This window comes from Dama dama, chromosome 19 (assembly GCF_033118175.1).
Source record: "Dama dama isolate Ldn47 chromosome 19, ASM3311817v1, whole genome shotgun sequence".
Lineage (NCBI taxonomy): Eukaryota > Metazoa > Chordata > Mammalia > Artiodactyla > Cervidae > Dama > Dama dama.
In genome coordinates, this window is record NC_083699.1 from 3939775 (window position 1) to 3952061 (window position 12287).

Genomic DNA, 12287 nt, shown 5'->3' on the forward strand with positions numbered 1-12287 from the left:
TGACAATATACAGACTTGATGTATTCATTTCCCAATTTGGAACTAGTCTGCTGTTTCTTGTCCATTTCTGTTGCTTCTTGATCTCCATACAGATTTCTTAGGAGGCAGGTCAGGTGGTCTGGTATTCCCATCTCTTTCAGAATTTTCCACAATTTATTATGATCCACACAGTCAAAGGCTTTGGCATAGTCAATAAAGCAGATGTTTTTCTGGACCTTTCTTGTTTTTTCAATGATCCAACTTGAAGGTGTCAACCTTCAAGATGCTATTATTTCATTCATTCTGATTTTTATCATTGCTGCTGTACTTTATGATCTGTCCCTTTTCTCTGCTTTTGGGATCCTTTTGTCTTTGCTGTTCCACAATGCTGTATTTATACCTGGTTTTATTTTACTTGGAAAAATAGATTTATATCTGTGATCACTTGTGGAAAATTCTCAATCATCACCCCTTCAATTATTCCTTTTCCCAGTTCTCTCTTCTTTTTGGGTTCAAAATAATGTTTCTTTTTCCTCTTCTTTTCTCCATATCTCTTAGCTTGTTTTATATTTTTCATCTTCTTATCTCTCTATGCCGCACTCTGGGAAGTTTCTTCTGCCAAATGTTCCAATTCATTGTTTGAGTATGTTTCACCTGTTATCAGACTCCTAGATTGAGCTTTTTAATTCCTAAAAATCCATGTTTTTATTTCTAGAAATTCTATTTTATTGCCACACAGATCTTTCTCATCATTCCTGGTATTCTCATTGCTTGCCCAACTTTGTGGTTCCATACTTTATTTCTTTAAACATTTCTTACCGAGTTATTCTGTACTCCGTATATAACAATTTCAACATCTAAATAAGTTGTATTAGTTTTTCTCTGACACATAGTGGCTTGCCTCCTGTGTACCTGGTGATCTTAGATTATGAATTTATATTTCCTGGATCTTAAATAAGTGAGAATCCTAATGGCTTAACTTGAGGACAGTTCCTTTCAAAGATGATTTGTGTCTGCTTCCGCTGTGTGTCCGGGAGTGCTAGAAACCTTTTAAACCGGGGCCACTTTACAGCGTTCTCTGATGTCCCCTGTGTGCCGGTGTCTCCTGAACGCAGGAGCATCAGATTCACCTCCTCGCACAGAGCTGCTATTGGCGTCTGCACTCAGACCGACTGCCTCTCTCCCGCATGCATGGAGATCCCCGCTCTAATTCTGCTCAAGACATTTCTCCTTATTTGGTAGGAAGAGGAGTCTTTGAAGATTTTCTTGATTTCTGAGAACCAAGCAAAACATCAAAAAGTGTTTTTGATCCAGGTCTAGTTGTTTTGCAGCTGGATGATTCCCTCACAATATCTAGTCCACTGTGATGCCAGAGGTAAAAGTCATACTCATAATTTCACATCTTCTGTGTTTCATCCAATAACTATAAATTAACATAGGTTTCCAGCTTGGGTACTGCCTGGTGCTATCTACTGAGACAAGGAATATGGAGATTTGAACACAAAGAAGGGAGATGTTCAGCTTCGGTGACTTTTAGTGAAAATGTTGCTTGGCAGTGAGATACAGAGCCCTGTAGTTCAGAAGAGACGTCTGGGCTCCAGACGGCATCAGAAATGAGGGAAGGAAGAGACTTTCACCGTGAAAGCAGAACGAGTGGCCAGAGAGGTTAGGTGGGAACTCCGAAGCCAGTAAGTCATAAATGCACAAGGAAAAGTTTCTCCAAATGGTAGGAATGGACAAAAGTAGCAAAACTTAGAAATCAAATAAGAGAAGGGTTGAAAGGCACTCAAATATCATGTGATATGACATATATGGAATCCCAAAAATGATAGGAAAGGACTTATTTACAAAACAGAAATAGACCTAGAAAACAAATTTATGGTAACCAAAAGGGGGAAAGGGATAAATTGGGAATCTGGGATTAACAGATACATACCACTGTATATAAAATAGACAAAGTCCTACTGTATAGCACAGGAAACTACATTCAATATCTCATGATAATCTATAAATGGAAAAGAATCTTGAAAAGTACGTTATATATATGTACATGTGTATATATATCTCTCAGAATCACTGCTGTGTATCTAAAACTATCACATTATAAGTCAACTATACTTCATTTTTTAATGTAAAAAGAAACACCTTGTCCTGTAATGATTCTCAGCTTCATAAATAACATCCCAGAATCCACAGATGAAATGAATGCCTCAAAAACTTTAAGTGCAGGGAGAAGAACTGGCCTTAGACAAAACACTGGAAACCTTCATTATAATAGCAGTGTACGATTGTAGTTTTTTCACTTTTTTACTGCAGTGTAAGATACATACAGAAAAGAGAACCAATCATAAATGCATACCATGATGATTTTCACCAAGTGAACTCAACCAGTTAACCCACACCTAGATCAATAAACAGGATAATATCAGAAGCCCAAGAATTCTCTTCTTGCTCATGTTAAGTACTACTCTTTGCTCAGGATTTTAACTACTTTTATGACTTTTCAGAACTCAGGATAATTTTGCCTATTTCTGAACTTTCGATAAAAGTCTGGTTACACAGTAGGTCCTTTTTTGTGACTCTTTCTGGCTTCTTTCCCTCAAACGTTTGTGATAGTCATCCATATTTTTGCATGTAATTGTAGTTTGCTCATTCTCGCTGCTGTATGCCATTATGTGACTACATCATTATTTATTCCTTACACTGTCAGTGTGCATTTGGTTAGTCCCTAGGTTTTTGCTATTATGAATATAAACTTTTCTGTGCATGTGTTTTGGTGAGCACATTCCTGGGACCGGGACTGCTCATAGGGTTTAGGGTCACTAGAAACTATGAAACAACATTCTGAAGAGGTTTTATCCCAGAACGAGCCATGTAGGAAAGTTTCAGTTACTCCCCATCTTCACCAACATTTGGTATTATATCTTTTTAATTTTAAACATTTTACTGGGTATGGATCTTGCATCCCCATGTGTGTGCGCCTAACCTCAGCTGGTCTGCCCCAGACCACCTGAGCGCCAACCCTAGTCCCCCACGTGGCCCCATTTCTGCTCCAACAAGATGAAAGAAACTATCATGAACCAGGAGAAACTCGCCAAACTGCAGGCACAAGTGCGCATTGGTGGGAAAGGAACTGCTCGCAGAAAGAAGGTGGTGCATAGAACAGCCACAGCAGATGACAAAAAACTTCAGTTCTCTTTAAAGAAGTTAGGGGTAAACAATATCTCTGGTATTGAAGAGGTGAATGTGTTCACAAATCAAGGAACAGTGATCCACTTTAACAACCCTAAAGTTCAGGCATCTCTGGCAGCAAACACATTCACCATATTACAGGCCACGCTGAGACAAAGCAACTGACAGAAATGCTCCCCAGCATCTTAAACCAGCTTGGTGCCGACAGCCTGACCAGTTTAAGGAGACTGGCTGAAGCTCTGCCCAGACAGTCCGTGGATGGAAAAGCACCACTTGCCACTGGCGAGGAGGAGGAGGATGAAGTTTCAGATCTTGTGGAGAATTTTGATGAGGCTTCCAAGAATGAAGCAAACTGAATTGAGTTAACTTCTGAAGAAGATAAATCTTGAAGAAGTTACTGGGAGCTGCTATTTTATGTTATGACTGCTTTTTAAAATTTTGTTTATAGATCTGATAAAATCTAGATCTCTAATATTTTTAAGCCTAAGCCCCTGGACACTGCAGCTCTTTTCAGTTTTTGCTTATATACAATTCATTCTTTGCAGCTAATGAAGCTGAAGAAGCCTAAGAATAGTTTGAGACAGAGATAAATTTTAAAAAAATAAACATTTTACTGGGTATGTAATGGCCATTTATTAAGGCTTTAATCTGCCTATTCCTAATGGAAAATCTGTATTGGTGGGCATCTCTTTCAAATGCCAGTCAGTCACTTGGACACTTCTGTGAAGTGCTGGCAGCAGTGCTGACAATGCCGTCATTCAAGTAGATGTATCTCGTTATCCTTCCTTTTCGAAAAATCAGATAAGTTGAGAAATAATGAAAGAGAATTCAGTTGTGATTTGTCTGGTGGTGAGCTTTCAAAGGCATGGGAATGGTAAACACATTTGTATAAAGGTGTCTGACAGCAAAATTTAAAATACAAAGTATGACAATTCAGTTAATCTAATGGACTAGATATTACCAGTTTCTCCTGTTCTTTCTTGCTAACAGAATCATAAGTTTACTTGGGAGGTAACTATTTAATTTAAAATAATTCCAAAAGTTTGGTGAGCATCCAGTCCTCCACTGGCCAAAAATTGTCTAATGGAAAACTACTTTCCCCCTGATAAGTTAAAAAAAAAAAAAAGGCCAATACAAGCTTTCTGCCTTTAACCTGCCTTTCCACTGGTCCAGATGGTGACGATGCTGTGCTGAGACGGGGCAGCCATCTGTGACTATGCTGAGGACGGTGGAGCAGCTGGGAGAAGGGACCTGCTTTCTCAAGGGCCTCACCCACCACGCACCGCTGACCCCAGATTCTTGTTACGTTGGATAAATAAATTCCTTACTTGGTTAAGCTAGTATATAATCAGCCTCGGTTAAGTGCAATTACACCCTTTGCTCACCAGAACATCCATTTTCCTAGCCCCGCTCAGGTCCTTAAGGTTCATCCAGTGTCATTTTCTCCATAATGAGCTGCGCATTCGAGGAAATGCTTTACAGTCACCGCATCCCTACTGTGCCTGAGCTGGCCTTATCACGGAAAGCCGCCGTATCACGGAAAGCCGCCCCATCAGTTTTGTTGCAGCCCTATTACATTGTGCCCTGGAGGCGTCAAAGGTTCATGTCCTTTCCTAAATTTCACACAAGCTCCTCACACAAGTTCTGTCACACACAACTCCCTAACGGTTTTGATTTATCTTCTCTAGTTTTTTTGTTGTTCAGTTGCTCAGTTGTGTCTGACTCTTTGCAACCCCATGGACTGCTGCACACCAGGCCTCCCTGTCCTTCACCATCTCCCAGAGCTTGCTCAAACTCATGTCCATTGAGTCAGTGATGCCATCCAACCGTCTCGTCCTCTGTCGTCCCCTTCTCCTCCTTCCTTCTATATTTCCCAGCATCAGGGTCTTTTCCAATGAGTCGGCTCTTCGCATCAGGTGGCCAAAGTATCGGAGCTCTCTGATCTACCACATGCAAAAAGAGGATTCTTGAATCATAGCTGAAGCATCTCATTCCAAGGAAATTGTGCTTGAATTTGAGGAGTGGGTTGTAGAATTCCAGGGGAAGAGGGCGAGGCCTGTAGAAGCACTGGCCATCTTGTTATCTGATACGTGAGAGAGATGCGGGCACTCCAGCACAATCCTCCCCAAAGAGATAACACATCTAATTTTTCTTGATCTCAGTCCCAGAAGGCAAGCAATGAAATTTAATTTAATTAAGTAGATAGCCTTCCCCAAAAAGCATCAAAAGGAGGCTTTAAATTTTTGTGGTTGGTCTTCTCTATTTTTTTTTTTTTTTGCAATTCATGTCCTTTACTTGGTCTTCTCTAGTATAGCTCTGATTTCACTTCTAGAGAGAATGTTTCTAGGTCTACAAACATACTGATGAGCAGAGAACTAAAAATGTAAATCAAACAATTACGCATTACATTTACGAGTAGCTCTTAAAGTGAATATTAAAATATGGGGGAAGGGATAAACTAGGAGTTTCAGATTAACAGACACACACCACTAAAAATAAGCAACGAGGACCTGCTGTGTCACTCAGTGAACCACGTTCAATATCGTGCGACAGCCTGTAATGGGAAAGACCCTGAAAAATACACACACACACACACACACACACACGCGCGCGTGTGTGTGTGTGACTGAATCACTTTACACCTGAAACTAATACTTTATAAACCAACTACACACCAAAAAATTAAAAATATGTGTGTTTTAAAATATCATCTGGCATTTAAAGAACATTGGCTTCCCTGGTGGCTCAGTCAGTATCCACCTGCCAATGACGGAGATGTGAGTTCAATCCCTGGGTGGAGATCCCCTAGACAAGGAAATGGCAACCCACTCCAGTGTTCTTGCCTGGGAGATCCCATGGACAGAGGAGCCTGGCGGGCTGCAGTCCATGGGGTTGTAAGTCAGACAAAACTTCCTAACTAAGCCCTCCCCCCAACCCCATCATCACCACCCCCGCCTGCAGCGCCCTCACCTCTATGGAGAAACAAATAGTAGGTAGCTAACTGTGGGCATGACAAGATTTTCAAAGACCATGTTAATGCCCTACATTGCCTTGCCATTTCAGGCTTGGCCAGACTCCTGTAAAGTGACACCTGTGAGAAATGTTGGCAAAGATTTGAATGTGCAGTTTACAAAAATGGTTCGCAAGGTCAATAACCACAGGAAAAGGTGCTCAACTGCTTTAGTCACCAGGAAAAGGCAAATTAAAACTACAGTCTACCATCTTATACCCATCAGGAGGGCTACAATTTAAAAAACAAATGTTGGCAAGATTGTTGGGAAATTGTAACCTCTGTGCACTGGTTGGTGGAAATGTAAATAGTGTAGCTGCTATGTACAATAGTACGGCAGTTCCTCAAAAAATTAAAAATAGATTTATCACATGATCCAGGAATTTACTTATGGGTATGTACTCAAAAGAGCTGAAAGGAACTTAAATACATATTTGTACACCCATGTTCATAGTAGCAGTATTCACAATAACAAAAAGGTTGAAGCAACCCACCTGTTCATCAGTGATTGAATGGATAAACAATATGTGATATATACATACAATGTATGTAAGGAATTTCCTTCCTAAGGAAGGAAATCCTACAGTATCAATGAACTTTGAGGCTATTATCCTAAGTAAAATAAGTCAGTTATAAAAGGACAAATAATACATCCTTTTCCTACAGGAGGCACCTAGCATTGTCAAATTCAGAGACAGATGGCAGGAGAGTGGTTAACAAGTTGGGGGAAGGGAAATGAAAAGCTATGATTTGCTCAGTACAGAGTTTCAGTTCTGCAAGATGAAGAGTTCCGTGGAAGAATGGTGATGATGGTAGTAGCACCACACTCTAAATGTCCCCAATACCACTGAACGGTACAATTAAAAATGGTTAATGGGCCTCCCCGGTGGTCCAGAGGTTAAGACTCCATCCTTCCCACATATATGGAATCTAGAAAAATGGTACTGATGAACCTATTTCAGGGCAGGAATAGAGATGCAGACAGAGGATGAACTTGTGGACACAGCAGGGGTTGAAGAGGGTGGGATGAGCTGGGAGTGTAGCACTGACATATAGACATTACCACGTGTAAAGTTCACCGCTCTGGGAGGTTGATGTATAACAGGGAGCTCAGCCCAGCGCGCTGTGACGGCCGAGAGGGGCGGGATGGGGCCGGGGTGGGAGAAAGATTCAAGAGGGAGGGGATATATGTGTACTCACCGCTGATTCACATTATTGAATGGCAAAACCAGCACAACATTGTAATGCAATTACCCTCCAACTTAAAAAAAGCAGTCTCTTTACAATAAATATATTCAGTTCATTTGCTCAGTCGTGTCTGACTCTTTGTGACCCCATGGACTGCAGAACACCAGGTCTCCCTGTCCACCAACTCCCAGAGTTTACTCAAACTCATGTCCATTGAGTCAGTGATGCCATCCAACCATCTCATCCTCTGTTGTCCCCTTCTCCTCCCACCTTCAATCAGAATCGGGGTCTTTTCAAATGAGTCAGTTTTTCACATCAGGTGGCCAAAGTATTGGAGTTTGAGCTTCAGCATCAGTCCTTCCAATGATTATTCAGGACTGATTTCCTTTAGGATGGACTGGTTGGATCTCCTTGCAATCCAAGGGACTCTCAAGAGTCTTCTCCAACACCACAGCTCAAAAGCATCAATTCTTTGGCGCTCAGCTTTCTTTATAGTCTAACTCTCACATCCATACATGACCACTGGAAAAACCATAGCTTTGACTAGACAGACCTTTGTTGGCAAAGTAATGTCTCTGCTTTTTAATATGCTGTCTAGGTTGGTCATAACTTTCCTTCCAAGGAGCAAGCATCTTTTAATTTCATGACTGCGCTCTGAATCTATTTCTCACGGGCTATAAATATATTATTATGATCTAAAAAAAAAGACTCCATGCTTCCACTGCAGGGGGCACAGATTCAATCCTGGGTCAGAGAACTAAGACCTCACATGCTGTGTGGTGCAGAGATCAGTCAATCAGTAAATAAACTAAAAATGGTTAAGATGGCAACCTTTATGTGGACTTTATTGCAATTCATTTTAAAACTAAGCCCCCCCCCCCCAGTACCACTACAGACCTATCAGAATGGCAAAAAATAAAAACAGGTAAAAACTGCCAATCATGACCAACCAGAACTACACATACACCGCTAATGCGCTGTGCTTGGTCGCTCAGTCGTGTCTGACTCTTTGAGACCCGTGGACTGCACTCCAGGCCCCTCGTCCATGGGAGTTACCAGGCAAGAGTACCGGAGTGGGCCGCCACTTCCTTCTCCAGGATCTTCCCGACCCAGGGACGGAACCCGGGTCCCTTGAGTCTCCTGCACTCAAGGCGCATTCTTTACCGCTAGCACCACCTGAGAAGCCCCTGTGAAGAGGTGTGAGCACTTAATCAATGAGTTAACAGAAAGTGTAGAGTAATCAAATGGAAAAGGGACCCAACAGTTATTTAGCACCAAGGGTCAGTAACAATAACAAAATAAAAAGCAGGCTTGGTGATGTATTCCAAGGTAATAAATGTCCCAAATATCTTGTAAAGGCTTGCTGAGCAGAGAGACTCAACTTTCAGGGAATGAAATCCCAGCGGTTTCATGAATAGTAATAAAAACAGCAATAAGGACACACATGATGTTTATAAACCTAATAGACCACATCAGCCTATTCCAAATAGGGCAATGCATTGTGTCATCTTGACCAAAAGAGTTGTAAAACATGTTATTTTCAGAGGCAAACACCAACTTCTGGTGACAAAGTTAAATCTAGAAAAAGGAATGGACTTAAAAAATATAAGTAACCTAACAAATAAGTTTTAGAATAAGAAACACATGCTCGGTATTGTAACAATTGGGTTGGATTTGAATCACCTGGGGAGAAAAACCAGTATTTTTGTGCCCCAACCAAGGAATGACAAAAGCGTTCAGAAACTGAGTTTTGGGGTCTGTTGAGAATCGTAACTAGAAGGTATCAAACTGTATCACTAGAACATTAGGAAGATGTCAAAACAAATTCATTCATAATCCAAGGGAGATAGGAAACAACCTTAATAAAGAAATAAATTCAACACACGGCGTTTGATGTTTAGAATAGTCTGAAGTTAAACGTTGCAGTAAGTTTTGATGTCGTGTGTGTTTTGCCTGCTACTGAAGGTGTTGAAGTTTTCAAAAGAATTGATCATATTGGATTTGCAATTTCAGTTTAAAGTAAGGTAATTTAATCAAGCTTTAGACCATGGGTTAAATGTTCAATCCGTGGAGAGTTCAAATCACTGTGGGTGTTTCTCTGTGTGCAAAACGCTCTGAGATACTAAAGACTAAGCCACGTGTCCGGCACAACTACCCTCTGGGGAGAGAAGAGCCTGACTCACACGTTCCGGGCGCCCTGGAAGATCCTGTCGTCATTTTCTCCGACAGCCACAACAAGAGCCACAGACTAGGGGGTTTCAACCACAGAAATCTGCTTTCTCACAGCTCTGGAGGTGAAGAGTCTGAGATCAAGGTGTCAGCAGAACTGATTTCTTCTGAGGAAGCTCTCCTCGCCGGTAGATGGGACTCTTTTCCCTCAGTCTCCATTTTCCCTCTATGCCTACCTGCCTCCTGCTGCTGCAGCTGCTAAGTCACTTCAGTCGTGTCTGACTCTGTGTGACCCCATGGACAGCAGCCCATCAGGCTCCCCCGTCCCTGGGATTCTCCAGGCAAGAACACTGGAGTGGGTTGCCATTTCCTTCTCCAATGCATGAAAGTGAAAAGGGAAAGTGAAGTCGCTCAGTCATGTCCAACTCCTAGCGACCCCGTGGACTGCAGCCCACCAGGCTCCTCCGTCCCTAGGATTCTCCAGGCAAGAGTACTGGAGTCGGGTGCCATGGCCTTCTCCTACCTGCCTCCTAACCTTCTCGTAAATCTGCCGTATCGGGTGAGGGTTCACCCATATGCACTCATTCCACCTTCGTTACCTCCTAAAGGCCACCTTTCCAAATAAGGCTGCATTCTGAGGGACTTCAACATATGAAATTTGGAAAGACACATTCAGCCCATAACAATGTCTAAAACTCTGTGTTCTGGGGCTCATTCACTGCTGACAGAGAGACCCAGCCTTGCAAAGTCGCCGAGGTGCCAACCGTGGGGGAGGGCGAGAAGGAGCTGAATGCTCAGAGGAGAAGCAATTCGGCAGGATGGGCTGTTCGGAGGAAGAGAGAGAACTGGGTCCTAACAGTCATGCCACGGAGACCCGTCACTGCACACAGGTCACTAGGCTGCTTGGAAACATCTTGGTACCCAGGTTACGCCTCAGAACCATTGAATCAGAATGTCTGGGGGTGAGGCTTGAGCACCAATGACTTGTAAATCTTCCCAGCTGATTCCCATTGTGTAGTTCAGGATGAGATCCTAAAGAGTTGATCAAATGTTCTTGACAGCTCCAGCATTCAAGATAAGTTATTCATCCTAACTTATTCAAGGTAAGTTAGAGGGTATAACTTTCAGACTGCATGGCCCCCGCCCGACTGGAAGTCAACAGGTAGATCCTGTGGTCAGCTTCACTCTGCGAGGGGAATGCTACCAAAGACCACTGGTCGTAGTGGCCCCTCGGGACAAACACTAAGGCTGATACTTGGGTCTCCCAGACACTTCGCCCCTGACATTGAGCCCCCAGTGTGTCTCCATGACTGTATCCAGCCTTCCCCACCCATCTTCACCCTCTGTTTCCAAGAAAAAAAAAGGAAGGAAGTGAGAAAGCTATTTTTGGATATCTGCAGATATACATATTCTAAAATATGCTGGGAATGTTTGAACCATGTGAATGGGTTGAATACCGCTACTCAACCCTTCAGGAATACCGCATCATGGAAATACTATACTAGAACAACACAATATCACCGTGGACCCCCTGACCTGTGCAAATATTAGCCTTCAACTGAAATGACCAAAACCAGATGTTTCATATCTAGAATGTTTTCTCACAGAGATTTTCAATAGAAATATTTTAGCTCTCCAGATACATCCAAATAAAATATTTGGTTTTGAAACAGTCTATTAAAAGTCAGTGAGTTACTCTGCATTACAACAGAGGTGTGCATCAGAGCCCTGTTTTCAGGGCCCTTTCTCATCTTTAGTCTGAGCAAGTGTGATCTGTGAAAAGTGGTAAAATTCTGAACTCTAGTGATTTAGAGATGATTTTTCAAAAACACGCATCACTGAGGTAATGAAATTGAGAAATGCCTGTGATATTTACTATAAAACCCGCTTGGTGACTCTTTTCACATATTAATAGATTTGCATTATAAAACTAGAAATGGCTTTCGATTATAAAAATTTGTCCCCAGGACATAATAAAATCACGCATGTAGCCAAATTGTAAAGTCTCATCATCACAGAAAATGTATCATTCTAAAGAGACATACTATCACCCAGATCTTAGTATTAATAATATGGTATATTTAAAATAAACTCCACAGAAAAACTAGAAAGCAAAAATACTCTACCACAACGCTTCAGAATCAACTGGAGATCTTATAAATTCTGATTCTGGTAGAGTCCAAGATTCCTCATTTCTAGTTAAGTACTCAGGGGATGTTACTACTTCCAGTCAGTAGATCAAGGTCTCTGAAAGCTTAATTTCTGCCTCCATAATTATGCCCACTCCAAAGATGGTTTCTAAAGCCTTAATTCTTCACTAACATTTTCATCAAATTTGAACAGTCTTGACAGTTACAATTTTATATCTGTTAGCATTATCTATCCCCTCTTCCTAAGTTTTATTTTTTAACTTCTTGGGGAGGCCTCTTTGTAAACATATTTTCTAATACCACTCTTTTTAAACTTGATTATATAGTTTATAAACTATGCATAAAGCCATCAACTCATTATTAATCAGTAAACCAAGACTTCTCCCAGTAACTGATAAGATGTGTACTAATGAGACAATTGCTAATGTTTAACAATGATCACCCACAGCACCTTTAGGAATAGTAATGACAACCATTATTGATTGATACTTACTATTTGTCTAACAGTGGTCTAAGTGATTTATTTTATCCATCTTAATTGTTACAAGGACCTAATGAGGCAGTATCTATTTTATTTAGCAAACAGTTATGCAATGCTT

General features: G+C 41.4%; 1 pseudogene; it reads left to right on the top strand.

The window, feature by feature from the left end:
• The first annotated feature begins 3034 nt into the window (after nucleotides 1-3034).
• On the top strand, nucleotides 3035-3736 carry LOC133073846 (transcription factor BTF3-like; annotated as a pseudogene).
• The last annotated feature ends 8551 nt before the right edge of the window (nucleotides 3737-12287 follow it).